A 15109-nucleotide genomic window follows, 5' to 3' on the forward strand; every position below is an offset into this window, starting at 1 on the left:
ATCCATCCCCACCCATTCTTTCTACAAACACCTAGTTGGCACCTTCTAAGTACCAAACACTGTCCTCACCGCTGGGGTCGCTTTGGGGGAAGAGAGGAGACAAGGCCCCTCTCTCAGGGAATTTGCATCCTGGAAGACAAGCCCAACACGAAAGAAATGACCAATCACAGAATAAAATGCCAAGCCCGAGTATTAGGAAGAGAACGGAAGCAGGACAAGGGAAGAAAGAAGAAAGGGAAGCTATTTGAGATTGCGCAAACATGCTGCACATCCCCGGGCCCGCTCGCCTCCCGTGCTCACTCCAGCTGGTCCCTCCGTGCAGATGCCCTCTCCACCCTCTGGACGCCCTGGCCCGCCCCCCAGGCAAAGGTGCTGGTCCCTGGACCCTGGCAAAGCCCACCAGCACACTCCCTCTCCTGGCCTCCCGCCACCAGGAAGGCCTGCTTCCTGACCTATGCGATTCGAACAGGAGCAGGTGGCCTGGCTTCAAACAAGCACCGTCAGGGGAGAGAAAAGTCCTGAATGCAGACAGAAGTGCCCGCATAATTGCACCTCAAAACTCGAAACCATCCCTACACTGTGACACACAGAAGGACCAGTAACTGCCATGGGAAGGCCCCAGCCAGGCGGCCTTGCTCCTGAGGGCCTTCTACATTTTCTGCCTGTTAATCCTGCCACAGAAGTCCAGGAGCCTCCCTCGCCCCGGCCGCCCTTCCCAACACAACATCACAAAGGAGACAGGGGGACCTTTTTAAACGAAGGGTGAAAAGAACATCTTCTTTATGCTCTCCGGTGTGGGGCCGGGGTGCTCCGTCTGGGGAATAAGATACGGGGCGCTGGACATTTCAACCAGGCCAGTACTTCTCAGACTTCTCTGGGCCTGGGTATCCCCTGGAGAGCTTGTAAAACCCAGGTTCCTAGGCCCCAACCCTAGAGTCTGTAAGTCTGGGATGAGGTCTGAGAAAGTGCATAGCTGACAAGTTCAGGGTGATGCCCACGAGGCAGGTGGGGCCAGACTTTGAGAACCCCAGGCCCGGCCATTCAGATGCTGGAAGCGTCTGCTGGCTCCATCCCTGCCCCCTCTGCCCGCCGCCCATCCCGAGCCCCCCCCCCCACCCCGCCCAACCGGGCAGGGACTGAATCCGAATGTCTGATTCTTCCTTTCCGGCTCGCAGCGCCCCGCACAGGCCGCGGCTCGAGGAGAGGGCGCTCAGTGGGCGTTAGAGGACCGCCGCCCGGGGTGGGGGGTGGGGGGTTACTGGGTGGCCGGGGACGCCCCATCCCCGGCGGGCACCGCCTACAGCCTGCGCAGTGCACCGGGGTGCGGGATCCGCGGAGGGCGCCCCGGCCCCAGCTCCCAGCTCGGGCGGGCCCCGTCCCCGGCGGCCGCAGGTCGCCTCCTTCCGCGGGTCTCGCTCGCATCGGCCGCGGAGCCCGGGAGGCGGCGGCGGCGGCCGGGGCCGCATCCGCGTCCTGCGCCCCAGCGCGGGCCCCGGGGGCGGGGCGGGGCGGGGCCTCGGCGGCCCCCTCCCCCGGCCCGGGCTCCGGCTCTGCGCGGTGGCGGCGGCGGCGGCGGTGGCGCGGGGACCAAGGTGAGCGGCGGCGACGGGCCCCGGAGGCCCCGCGCGGGAAGGGGGCTGGGGGGCCTGGGGGGTCGCACGCGCCCCTGAAGAGGCCGGGCCGGGGGCACCGGAGCGCCGTGTGTGTGTGTGTGTGTGTGTGTGTGTGTCTGTGTGCGCCGCGCGTCACGCCGAGTTGCGGGGACATGGAATGGGGTAGGGGTCGGGTGTCCCCCGGGCAAGGGGCTCCAGCCTCTCCCACTACGAGTCCCCCGGGACTTCCCAGCTCCTCTCTCGGGGTCTCTCCTTCTCGCCAGCAACCCCCCCCCGCAAGGCCCCGCCCCGCCCCGCCTCCTTCTGGGCTCTGTCTCTGCGGGTGGGTCTCTGCCGGTGCGTCCATCGGGGTGTCCCCCTGCCTTGTCTCCTGGCTTTCCTTCCCCAGCACTGCCCCCTCCCCATGGCCCCTCCTCCCCTCCCTTTACACGGCTCCCCCTTAACAGAGCAAACAAAGATGGTCAAGGCAGGGAGAACCTCCTTTCGGAGCCCTGTCCGGTTTCAGCGCGGGGGCCCCACCCCTCTGGCCTCTGGCCTGGGCCTCCTGCCACCTTCCTGTGGGGAGCTGGCTCTGCAGAACCCTGAGGGCGGGGGGCATGGTCTGGGGCAGCAGTTACATCTGAGGGCAGAGACCCCAGGGCTGGAGCACAGAGGGGTCTGTGGCCTCGGAACTGGGGAGCTCCCCTCACATCCTTTGAGAGGTGGCGGGCAGGGCAGACTTGCGTGCGTCGGGGTCTGGGTCTGGCAAGATCAGACCATGCGCTGGACCCAGTTCACAGGAGCAGGGCCTGACGCTTTCTAAGATTGTTTCCAGTGGAAACACAGCAGGGGGAAATGTGCTGGGCTCGGGGAGGGTCCCTGGCCTGGGGGTCACTGGGTGTGGTCTTGGCCCTGACCAGCCCAGCCACTTCCTGTGAGCGGCCTCCATTTCCCCATCCGTGCCTCAGGGCACCAGTGACACAGTGCACAGCTGCCTGGAGTGGCCATCGCGGTCCAGGTGATTAGTGATGCTTTTGGCGACATCCTCGCTGGGCGGGAGTTCCCCGGGATTCCAAACAGCATTCCTTGGACTGCATCTGGAGGGGGAGGTGGGGCTCCCTGTGGCCTCGCAGACCTCCTGCACCGGGTGCAGCCTGAGAACCCTTCCTGGAGGGGTAAGCTAGGGGCTCCAGGAGGTGGGGTCCAGGACCACCAGATTGTCCAATTCAATGACAGTGCTTGATAAAACGCCAGTGCCTGGGCTCTCGTCCTGACCGGGAATCCGCATCTTAGAGCTCACCCCCTCCACCCCCACCGCATGCACGTGCAAATATGAACACTGCTGAACACAAGATCACATACTCCTTCTGGCCCGTGGGCTGTGGGGTGGACCCAAGAGCAGCCCAACCCAGGGGCTTGGTCTCACCAGTCCCCTGGGCAAACCACTCCCCCTTCCTGAGCCCAGGTCCCCATCTGGCAGCGGGGGACGGCCTCCCAAGGGTCTTTCCTACCAAATTGTCTGGGATTCTGAGCCGTTTGTTGAAAATATGGGGGCGGGAGGGTGCTCTGGTGTCAGGGAGACCTCGGTCAGCTTCGCAGGGCCACCGCTGGCTGTCCGTGTGGTCTGACCAAGTGACTCTGCTTCTTGGGGCCTCCGTATTTTCCATCTGAAAACTAGAAATCCTAGTATCCCCCACTCCTTACAGGTAGTCAGGGGATGCTTGACATTTGGCAAGCCCCCCATTCCCGCGAACCCGGGGTGAGCCATGAGAGAGGTGGGCACCGTCTGTGTTGCGGCTACCTGAACGACCTGGTGATGGAGGCGTTCATGTGGACGTAATGTCTCCCCGTCAGGGAAAGCGGTCGGTGCAGAAACATTTGTTTGCAGATGGATTTGTTTGTTTGTTTCTAATGGATGGATTAAATGGATGGGGCTGGTTGAGCAGCATTCCGTGGGATCGGCTGGGATGCTGGCGCCAGCTCTTTCTGAAGACAGGCACTGGGAGATGACACCCGGGTCTCCCAGGCGGCTCCCAGCAGAGCCAGGAGGGGCTGGGGCCAAGAGGAGGAAGGAGCCAGCCCGGGGCCCTCTCCCCACCTCTTCAGGTGCCCTGAGTCCTGGGCGTTCATGGACGTGAACAAAATCATCTCCTGGGACGTCTGTGAGGAGGGCAGGCTCCCAAGACACCCATGGAAGGCCAGGAAAAGCCATTCATTCTTTCATTCATTCCCTCGCTCATTCCCACTGGCCTTCTCCAGGCCTGGCAGATGGCAGGGGGGTCCCGGTTGAGGCAAGAAGGGAGAAGCCACAGATGCCATCTGAACGGGGAGCTGTAGGGTCAGACTGTGGGGTCCTTGCTGCACAGGGTCACACAGTGGGGTCAGGATGTCCTGCTTTAGGCTCACCCAGAAGCCTTGGGTGGCCTCGGGATACGCGTTGAAGAAGACCCAGCTACGCCCCGAGTCTGAGTCTGGAGAAGCAAATTAGAGTCTTGGACTGCTGTGAAGACATGGGTTTAGTGGCACAAAAAGGTGACTTCCTGGTGACACCGTAACCCTCTTTTTGCCTTTTAACCACATCCCCCTTAGATGTCTCAGAACCAAATCTCAGTGGAGGAGCACCAGCAGGATGAGGGCTTTGAGGTCTGTGTGTGACCCCAGTTCTGGTGACTCGGGAATCCCTAAGTCCAGGACACGGCTCCAGGCAGTGGGGAGGAGGAGCCAGCCAGGCCCAGAGAGGGGCCGCAGGGGCTGGGGACCCCAGAGTCAGGCCCGCCTGTTGCAAATCCTGACAGCTCCGTCCAATAGCTGTGTGGCCGTGGGAAAGCTGCCTAACCTCTCTGAGCTTCAGTTGTGTCATCTGCATTGGGTCGCTTGGACGGAACTGTTGAGATGATCAAAACCTTGGTTGGTTTCCCGAGCCGGGCTGCTCGGGTCTGAATCCCGGCCCCGCCTGTCCCCGGCTGTGTGACACTGGCAAGGCCCTCGACTTCTGTGTGCCTCGATTTCTTCATCTGGAAAGCGGTGAGAAAGGCAAGCCCTCGGAGCATAGGGTCGTGGTGAGGACCTGGTGGCTCCGCATAACGCCCTGAGAGGGACAGTCCCTGTGTAAGACAGGAAGAGTGGCGGTCCGGCCACCGGCTCTCGCCGTCACGGTGCTCCGATGTGTGGTCTTCCACTCAGGCTGGCGTTAGGCCCAGAGTTACTCTCAGCATCAGGGTCAGCGATAGCGTCTTTGTGCACCTCCGGCGTGGCGGGAGGACTCCAGGCCGGGCCTGGGGAAGCCTTCAGCTCCTTCTCGCGCCCATCTGTACCCTCCGGGGAGGACAGTGAGGCCACCGACTGTCTGCGCCCTGGGAAAAGTGGGGGTAGGGGTGCAGGGGCTGGGCCCCTTCTGAAAAGATTATCAAGAAAATCGCAGCTCATTTCAGCAGGAAGTAGTGCTCTCTCCTTGGTTCGGATTCCAGAGAGTGGGCTGACCCCTGGGAAGAAGGGGGCTGCTGTTTCTTGAGCACCTACCATGTGCCTGGTCCCATGTGCAGATTCTCCAGGGACTAGCCAGCCCAGAGGGTGAGCGTGGCCGATTCAGAGGCCCAGTGGTTTGCCTGGAGACCCGGGCAGCAAGGACCAGGGCTGGGGTTCAGACCTAGGCCGACTGGCAGGTGTGCACGCCCCCTTTCCACCCCTCTGTGCTACCCGCCTGAAGGTCAGAGAATGTCACCAAAACACCCCAACATCAGGACCCACCACAGTGGGCTCCTCTGACCCCAGCAGAAGTCTTGCTCGTTTTCTGGAAGGTTCTTAAGGTTTTGCTGTCTGTGCCATCAGCTGAACTGGTTAAAAAGCTTCTATGTGTTGCCCCAAGCAGTTTCTCCAACAACACCAGTGTACCCGGAGCCCAGAGGAGAACCCAGGAGGAAAGATCGGGGGTGGGAGGATCCAGGCCGGGAGGGAGGCCCCCACTCAGCACCAGGAGACCTGCGTTCTGGTTCTGGTTCTGCCACATACCCTTTGAGTCTGAGAGGTCATTCTCCACGCCTCAGTTTTCAAATCTGTGAAATGGGAACTTCAATTTCTACCGTGTTTGGTTCCCATGGGGGAGAGGGGTAAGGTAAAGCTACAGAATAGTTATAGTCAGCACATAAGCAGCCCTTGAGATGCACCTCATGTAACCCTCCAAGGCCATGGTATGACCCCATTGTACAGATGAGGAAGGCAAGGCACAGAGAGGTCAGTCTCTTGTCCAAGGTCACACCACTGGTAAGTGTTTAGGTCTGATTAAGATGGGCGGAAAGCCAGCCATTGAGGACACATATTGATGATAATAAACATGATGCCCCCTGCTTGATTAGTTCCTGTGACAGGGAGCTCACTACCTTATGAGTTCCATAGGACTGTTAGTCTCGGACTTGAGTAAGTGGTGGTGATGGTCCCTGGCCCAGCAGACTCAGCGTGGAAAGGGACGCCTGGAAGAATAGGCTGAGCTTTGATCGTGCTGGGAAGCCCAGCCGTGGAGAGGTAGGGAGCTATGGTTTTCACTCTGTTACGAAGTGGGGTAAGAACCCCGCGGCACAGGGCTGCTGGGAGGTGTGAACAGGGGGGTGTGATGTCAAGTTTCTGGCAGCAGCAGGGGCTGGAAACGTGGCAGCTGTTACTACTGTCATGTTGCTACTCCTGCGCTTACTGTTAGTATTAGGATTATTTGGGTCCCGTGTCCCTAGGAAAATCATGGACCCCTGTGAACAGGAGCCAGGCGGTCTACGTCCCTGGGTCACACCCTGCGACGTGCTCAGTGTTTATTGATCGGACGCCTGATGTCCCGCTCCCTCCAAAGAGAATGTCTTCATGTGGGCGAAGTGCTGGGAGACCTTTTGTTTACAGAATCTCATCCTGTGCCCCACGAGTGGGGGTCGTTAGCTCCATTTTAGAAACGGTCTTAGATAGCGCCATGGGCCTGCCCAAGGTCACACAGTAAAAAGAAGGAAAGCCAGGAATGCTTCCTGGAGGAGGTGGCATGACATTGGGCCACCAGGATGGGACGTGTGCCTGAGCCAAAGGGCAGAGGGGGCTAGTGCTTTAGGCATGGTGAAGAGGACCGTAGGAGCTGTCCACGGGGCAGCGCTGAGCCCTGCACCCAGCCTGCAGCTCACAGCCCAGGGCAGGGCAGAGTGTGGGTGAGGCCAGGGGGCATTTGCTGAGCCGAGCTGACCTGAAGTCTCAGCGGAACAGTAACGTGCTAGCGGTCTGGGCTCCTGACCCCACCCTGCACCCCACCCAGCCACTTCCTTCTGTCCGGGCAGGAAGGAGTGCTCTGCCGGCTCAGAGGTGGCAGGCACCTTCTTGGGGACGGCTCTGTGAGCAGTGATAAAATATTTATCTGAAACAGTGACATCTGGGCTTCCCTGCACAAGGCGCAGCCAGGGGCAGCTCCCCTCCCTAGACCTGCGGCCTCCCTGCATCCTGCTGAGTCACAGGGCAGCCCGGCAAGCCCCCTGCCTGCACCCCCCTTGGCTCCTCTGCCCTTTGGCCGCATGCGCACCTCCTAATGTGTAAGCCATTCAGCTGCCCACAGGGCACCCAGCACAGTGAGTGCTGAGGGCTCCAGAGCTTATCCAGCCGCCAAGGTCACGGGCAGAGGAGGCCTGAAGGCCGGGATCCCCATGCACTCACCCCTGCAGGGTCCCACCTCCTTGGTCCTCACAGCAGCCGGCAAAGGAGGTAGGACCTCTTGCATCTCTGTTGGGGGTGGGGAAGGATACCAAGGCTCCGAGCAGGGGTGCAGCCCTTCAAGTCTCCAGCTGCTAGTGGCTGAGCGGAGGTTTGGCCCTCGTCTGTCTGACTCCTGTCCCTGGGAGGACAAACTCAGCTCTAGCCAGAATCGGGGGCCGGGCTGTCTGTCCGTCCTGATGTGACCCAGAGCTATGACTTTGGGTTTGTGCTTTTGATTTTCAGAGTAAAAGCAACAACAAAAAACAGTAGCAGATGGCTTCTTCCTACGGCCTCATGGTGGGGAGGAAGAGCAGGGGTTTCAGATTCTTTTGTTCGCTCATTCATAAAATATCTTCTGGGTGCACTGGCCGCGGGCCACCATGCGAGGCTCCGTGGACCCGTGGGGGACACTGATGCCACAGTGGGGGGAGCCCACGGAACCGTCAGGGCTGGGTTCAGCGCCCAGGCCCGCTCACCGCCTGCTTACATGTTGGGGGAGCTCCGGCAGACTGCCCCACCCCTTTGAGCCTCGGCCTCCAGGCTGTGGCTTGAGGGTCAACTGCTCTTTCCCGAGTGAAGATCGCACTTGTGTCATTTCTCTCTGTCACCTCTGCACACCAGCCTGCTGGGCATTCACTGGCCTTGGGACCAGGTCTGGTTTCCGAGAGGCCCCAGCAAGCTTTGCGGTCAGCTCTCCCAGGGAGGAACCGGAGCTGGTGGCCCAAGGGGCTTTGCAGAGCTGCTGCTCTAAGGCAGTGGCTTTTCCCAAGGGGCTTGGAGTTCTGAAGGCAGGCTCTGGTCCTGGAGCCGCCCTTGTCACCCGCAGGTGTAAGAGGGAGCCCGGTCGCATGCAAGCTACTGATGAGATACCTGTGGGTGGCCGGGGGTCATCTCCACCCCCCGAGGACCCCCACCCCCATGCTGGATCGAGCCACCGTCGCCCCTCACTGCCTGCCCACGCGCGGGGGCATCTCATCTGCCTATTTCCTCTTCACTCGTCCCTCCTCTCAGCCCCCCCGGCGTCCCTCTGCCTGGAACTCCTTCTGTCCTTCTTCAGCTTCACTGGGGCTTTTCCCTGGTTCTTCAAGGCCCTGCTGGAAGGTGCCCTCCTCCTCCAGGAAGCCTTCTCGGCTGCCCCACATCCACCCAGGCAAGATGGGGCAGCCCATGGAATCCTGGTTTCTACATTTGCGGCAGCATTTAGTGCCCCATGCTCATCTGTTCCCAGTCTCTCACCCTCCAAAGGCTCCAAGGTGGGGCTCTGCCTGATCCATCTCTGGGTCCCCAGGCTCAGCCTGGGGCTGGCGCAGAGAGGAACCCCGGGAGCGTCTGATGAATGGACGAGTGAGTGAGGGAGTGAGTGACACCCAGGACCGTGGCAGGGTTTCAGAAACAGGTGGTCAAGGACAACAGGAAAGCTAGGAGGTGTGCTCCCTGGGGAAACCCACTGCCTTTCTGGACCAGTCTCTGCAGACAGGGACTCTGTGTACCTGGCCTTCAGACACAACAGACGTTCAGTGGGAGAGGAAGGATTTCTGGGGCCATGAGAGAGACAGCCGGCGGAGGCTTGTTGCAGAGACCCAGGGATCCAGAGGGCTGGCCTCCCGGCCTTGGAGCCATGTGACCCCGAGCAACTTGTCCCATCTGTCAGGCCTCGCGTCCATCCTGCACAGCCGGCATCTCCGTGTTGGAGAGAAGCCAGCAGGTGGCAGGGCGCGTTCAGGGGCGTTCGCTCAGTAACACGCACGTGTGTTGAGAGGCATTTGCTAAACTCTAGGAGGCCGTTGCCACAAAGACACATCCCTGCCTGCTGGGCATAAGTCTCCATCGGACTGGCCTGACATAGTCCGATGAGGGAGGCTAAAGGAACGCAGACCCACGGTGCCATGGACTTGTCACAAAGGGCAGCCCAGGGGAGGCCTCAGCCCAGCCATCAGCTTGGGACCTTGCTGGTGGGTGGGTTTGCTCAGAAAGCAGGTGGGCTAGGCCTGTGAGTGCTGCGTGGCTGGAGCCCTGAATGAGGGTGAGGCAGGGGTGGTAAGACCCTGGAGGAGAGGGCTGGACGGGATCCTGAGTGATGCAGCGGGGAGAGGGCGTATGCCCCGCCCCAAGAGCATCGCAGGAACAGCATCCCCTGAGCCCTGAGCCCTCCACCCGCCGCCCTGCCCCTGCGGCAGGCTCTTTGCATTAAGGAGCCCCTGAGATCCTTGCCCTGACCTTACGAGATAGGCACTGCTGTGTCCCCATCTCACAGAATGGGAAAACTGAGGCCAAGTCACAGTAAGGTACAGAGCTGCACTTTCCGAGTGCAGGTCCTTTTGTCTCTAGAACCCAGCTTGGAACCCCTGGCCTTGCCTGCAGCCCTGCCTTTCACAGAGCCTCAGGCCTTCCGCTGGCTCATCTGCAGAGAGGGCCTCAGCAGCTGACATCATAGAGCAAGGGGGCACCGTCACAACCCTTACCACCTCCAGTCCTCCCTGAGACTTGTTCTGTCGTCTGTGGTCAGAGCGTCACCCAGGGTGCCTGGTTAGGGGACGAGATACAGCACAGGAGGCACCCTGGGGACAGGTGAACCCCCAGAAATGGGAAATGAATGTCATGTCCCAAGATCAACCAGAAAGAGCTCTAGGCAGCAGCAGGCCCCTGCCACGGAGATCTGCCCACTGAGTCACAGAGCGGGCTGGCCCAGTGCAGGTGAGCTCCTCCCTCATCTTTACCTGAAGGTAAAGAGAAGGAGCCAGTGAAGGGAAAAGACCTCCTCTGTGCCGACGGTCAAGGTCAGGGGCCGCCATCTTGTTCTATTGGCTCCAAGGCCAAGAGGACCCTCCAGGAGACTATGGGCCCTCATGTTGGGCGGCTGGGGGTAGTTGCTAAGAATGTCTCTGAGATAGACGAGCTTCTCCCCTATATGTATGGTAGCAGATGCTGTAGGCAGGAGGGAGGGGGAAAGGGCCTGCGTAGGCCCCAGCCAGGGCTCACCATCTTTGCTCCGGCAGGAGCCCCGTTGTCAACTGCACAGGCAAGGTGGGGTGGGCTGGTCCCTCTGGGTGTGGCCTCGGATGCTGAGCTCTAGACATGCCCAGTGCAGGCCTCTGCCCCTGTTGGTAAATGGGAACTGCTTCCTCCCCCCAACATTGTCTCTTCCTGCCAGAGCAGTTACGATGCCCAAGTAGAAACCAAGGCTGGCCCAGGGTAAAAGCTTTGGCCAAGGTCAAATTCAAACCCAGCAATTAGCTCAGGGCCTGGCACATGCTAGGTTCTCAAGAAATACTCACCGAATGAAAGGGAGGGGAGTGTATGCAGCCTTTGGTCCTGTCCTCACAACTCTGCGTCCCCGGTGAAGGGTGGCTCGCAGCCTGCCCACCTGAGAATGCTGTGTGTGAATTCTAAGGTGTACTTATAACTGCAGGAGCCGACCAAGGAAAGAGTCTGGAACATGTCCTTAATAGTGAGGGGTCCCACTCTCAACCTCCAAGCAGCCTGGGCAGTGCTGTCCTCCAAATGCAGATGCACATGAGGCCCCAGGGCTCATGGAGGAGACGTTGCTGGGTTAGGTCACCCTGGGCAGGGTTTTGCAGGATGAATAGGAGTTGGCTGTCCAGGCCAGGCTTAGAGAAAGGTCTTACCAGATAGAGTGAAGGGCAAGCATGTGGCCATGAACTGGGCCTGGCCTCCAAGGACAACAGCTTTCTCCAGGATGCTGACCTCCACTTTCATTCACCTGGAAAGCCTCAGGGAGGCTCTTGCTCCCCTTCCTCTCCCCTTACACATCCCCAGAGCTGACAGCCTGGTGGGTTACCTACAAGAGGGCTGGGAGCTTACAGCCTCATCCTTTTGTCTCATCCCTGTGGCGCAGCCCTAGAGACCTCTTGCTGTCACCTGGCCCTCCAGTCCGGGGGGGGGGGGGGGGCGGATCCCTGCGGGGTGAGCCAGCACAGGGGAGGAGTAGAGCTTACAGGTGCTACAAGGCACCTCGCCGCCTTGGTTCCCAGGGAAGAGCTAGCGCTCATCCATCCCCACCTTGTCCACCAGCCACACTAGGAACCTCAGGGAAAGAGCCAAACCAGGAACTACCAAGAAGACCCGCACAAGGAGCCCCTGGGGGGCCAGGCCAGGTGTCTGGGCAAGGCTGTCCTCCCGCACCCAGGACCCAGAGAAGAGCTGAGGGAGAGCAGGTGGCGGGACGCTGCGTCCGCCTACAGGTCAGAATCTAGCTTTCTGGCTCAAAGGACTCAGCGGATGAGCAGTAGGGACCAAGCCTGGGGTGACTGCATCATGCTCTTGGGGCGCCCAGAGAGCCCGGATCTGAGCCCAGCCGGCTGACCTTGCCCGCAGGCAAGGGTTTCCCAAATGGATGCAGGTCAAGGAGGGCTGGGGACAGGCCCCAGGGCTTTTCAGCTAATTGAGCCTCATGTGACTTCCCCCCACCCCCAAGTGCTCACAGAGCCGGAGCTATGGGTCCAGCCTCATCTTGGCAGCCCAGTGGAAGGGGGCTCCACGTTGTTGGGTGAGGTGACCCTGGGCAGGGTTTTGCAGGATGAACAGGAGTTGGCTGACCAAACGCAATGGCCTCCGTGCCTCATTTCACATACATGGCCCCTTCCACCATCACCATGGCCCCGTGAGGTCCTGTCATCATCCCCACGTGACATGAGAAGTCCTCATGCTGGTAGTGGTGGAACCTGGTGGGAAACTGAAGCCGACAGAACCTAGGGGCCGGCAGGGTTTGCAGTGCAGGAAGAGAAAGGGACTGGAGCTAGCCCATGGACATGAGAGGTCTGAACCCCAGGCAGTGGCCTTTCTAGAACCTTCACACACCCCGGCAGCATGGCACACACTCTCCCCCCACGCTCCACATCCCCTACCTGGTGGGGCTCTTGTCCTTCACATGCCCTATAGGTCTGGTCCCCTCATGGAATACCTCTCACCCTCACCTGGCTTCACTCCAAGCCCAGCTCTTGGGGCTCTGGAGACACAGGGGCCAATCCTGGAGGAAGGCCCTGTCTGTCCAAGTTCCAGCTACGGCCTCGCACTGGGCAGGTCTGGGACGGCAGGCGCTGTGGGTGAAGAGCACGGCAGGAAGACCGGAGGGCCACCTCCCGACTGCCTGTGTGGCCTTGTGTTTACGGCTCCAGAGCCCCTCCCAGTGGGCTGCTGGGAGATTACATCCTGTGGAGTTGCCGAGCACAAGACCTGCCCCTGCTGAGGGTGCGGCCCACCGGGCCCTGCAGAGAGAGGTCATCTTTCCAGGCCTGTTTAAAATAGCACAGCTGCTGAGGGCTCTTCAGGACTCCCCAAGGCAATCTCTGTCCTCCACCCACTGCCTCCTGTGGCTCTGCCCACCCGTGGCTCACCAGGAGGTGCTCACGATGACTGATGACTCTGCGGTGGTGGCCTCCGGCTCAGAGCTGGGCTCAGATCTCAGCCCTTCCCTTACCTGCTGTGCACCCAGGGCCAGCCAGTGTCCTCTGAACGGCAGCCTCCTCGTTGTGAAACAGAGCGGGCATTCTGACCGGTAAGGCAGCCCCGCGAGGGAGAGAAGTGGGTTCCCAGCGCCCAGTAGGACCTCAGCATCTGCTGCTTTTCCCTGGCCTGTGCTTGGCTATTAGAAAAATGTCCCTAAAGTCATACCTGTGGCTGTGTTGTTACTATAAGCGTTATCAAGATGTACCTGGAATGACAAAACAAATAAATAAAGCCAGCCAGGAGGTTCCAGCACACCTGTGAGATAGGGACTGATTTTTGACTCTGCGCTTCCTAGCGACCAGAGCAAAGAGGAAGGATCAAGCCCGAGAGTTGAATGCCCTTCAGAAGAGAGCACAGGTTTTCCTGGTAATGAGACCCGAGGGGTCCCGTGCGATGGGCTGACCCGAGTCCTTGATATTCCCGTGGTCTGGCTTGATCCAAGGACCTGGTGTCTGGAACAGGGTCCCCAGGCTGCCCTAATGACAGGGGAGAGAGAGGGGGGCATCCTCAAGGGGTCTGTGAGAAGGGCCCAGTGAAGTCCCATAACCTCGAGAGGACTGAAGGGTCCTGGGTCATCTTCAGGCTCCACAAGGATTTCACCTTCATCTGTTAGAGAGAGAACCATGTGTATTTAAGGACAGAAATAACCTTTTCCCTCCTCCAGATCTGTCCCCTCGCACACACCTATCCAGGTGCCCAGGAAACTGGGACCAGTGAGCCCCGTCCGCATGCCCAGGACGCTGGCTTCCCAGTAGGGAGCTGGTTTTTATAACATCGTGCGTTCTTGTTCTCTGGTACGCCTTTGACAGTGTTAAGCAAATTCACTTTGGGGTCTCTTTTGAATGGTTTCTTGGCTCAAGCCCTCGGGGGTTTTGTTCTGACAGTTGTGGCTTGTGCCTCCTTCCCACTGGTGGCCGGTTGCCTTGGGCGCTGCATCCTTGGGATTGAGTTTCCTTCCAGCCAGGGGTTATCTGTAGACACCTGCCCGGCTCGGGGGGCCTGACGCTCCAAGGCACCTTCCCGATGGCTCGGGTGGGCTGCCCGAGGCTATCACCAGGCTGGTCAGATGGTGGGCAGATGTGTGCAGATGCCCACACAGGTTCTAGGAGACGTGCATGCTCTTCCAGCTCCCTGGAGCTCAGGGAGACACACACCAGGTTTCTCGGCCATCTCTCTTGGCCCGGGGGCAGATCTTTTTCTCAGCTACCCATTTATTAGAGGAACAGGCCCCCTCGAGAGCCCTGGCTTTGTGTGAGGGACTCAGTTGTCTCTCACACCTACCTGCTCAGCATCTTCCCTCCTGACTGCTGGTTTGACCCTCTGTCTCAAGACCCCAGTTTTTAGCTCCTGGCCTTTTCCTGGGACTTCACTGTTACGCTGATTAGAGCACAGTGAGGGGAGCGGCTGAGACTGAAACACACAGACCTGGGAGCCAGTCCACCTGGGCTTGCACCCTAGCTCGGCCAGCACAGAGTTGCTCAGTTTCCCCATCTGCAAAATGGGCACAGCAAAGAATAAGGTTGCTGGACGTAAGTGCTAGAAGGCTGGATGCCCTAAGGCACCGAGAAGGGCACCGAGAAGGTCCCTCCACGTTGAACGACTGCGTCTTTCAATCAATACTGAATACCATCTAGGTGTGGGAATGAAACAGTCTGAATGATAATACTAGTACTAACACTCTGGCCCCTGGCGATCTTCCTCCTCTTCTTACAAGTGCGTATGAAAGTTATGCGTTTAGATGTGTCATTTTTTTAAATCCAGCATTTCTGGGAGAAGGACGTAAGGAGAGAGCTTTCAGCTTGTGTCATCCTTAAAACTGTCCAGCCTCTTGGCCTTTGAGTGGTCACTGCAGAAGAATCCTAATGCCCCCTATGGACGACTGCTTCTTATAGAGAACTTTCCAGAGTGCTAAGCACCTGTCTCCAAGGCTTCTTATGAAATGGCAGGCCACCTCTGGAGTCCGGGGTCTGGTGGAACCCAGCTCAGCCACGGACAAGCTCTGTGACTCAGCTTCCCATCGGTTCAAACCCTCCACCCCTTATCGGAGACCCTCAGGCCAGATGTGACCTGGGAACTCCTGCTGGCTTTTGAATGGTGATCCAACCTGTTGATAGCTGGCAGGAGACACCAGGGTGGCGTCCGGGGGACTGTGTCTCTCTACCACATCTGCACAGAGAGGAGCAGACAAGGACTCCAGATAGCCTCACATCAGAGCAGATCCAGATTTTTGTGGCTGGACTCTGAAAAAACTTGAATTTTCAGAGTTTGTGCGTTTCCTGGCTGTGGGATCTGCCATGGGGGAGAGAAATTAGCCTCAGCTCCCCGTTCCAGCAAGCAGAAGG

At 59.4% G+C, this 15109-nt stretch overlaps 1 protein-coding gene across 2 annotated transcripts in view; it reads left to right on the forward strand.

The window, feature by feature from the left end:
- Positions 1-1491: 1491 nt before the first annotated feature.
- The window catches only part of PRR5 (proline rich 5), a 48570-nt gene continuing 34952 nt past the window's right edge, over positions 1492-15109 (forward strand). Inside the window, exon 1 of one of the 2 annotated variants that reach the window (XM_059187239.1) lies at positions 1492-1592. The gene's annotated coding sequence lies outside the window, so the exon portion shown is untranslated. Of the gene's footprint in view, positions 1593-7201; positions 7311-15109 lie in introns of those variants that run through there. The other variant, XM_059187240.1, reaches the window with a different exon arrangement.

This window comes from Mustela lutreola, chromosome 8 (assembly GCF_030435805.1).
Source record: "Mustela lutreola isolate mMusLut2 chromosome 8, mMusLut2.pri, whole genome shotgun sequence".
In the NCBI taxonomy this organism is placed as follows: domain Eukaryota; kingdom Metazoa; phylum Chordata; class Mammalia; order Carnivora; family Mustelidae; genus Mustela; species Mustela lutreola.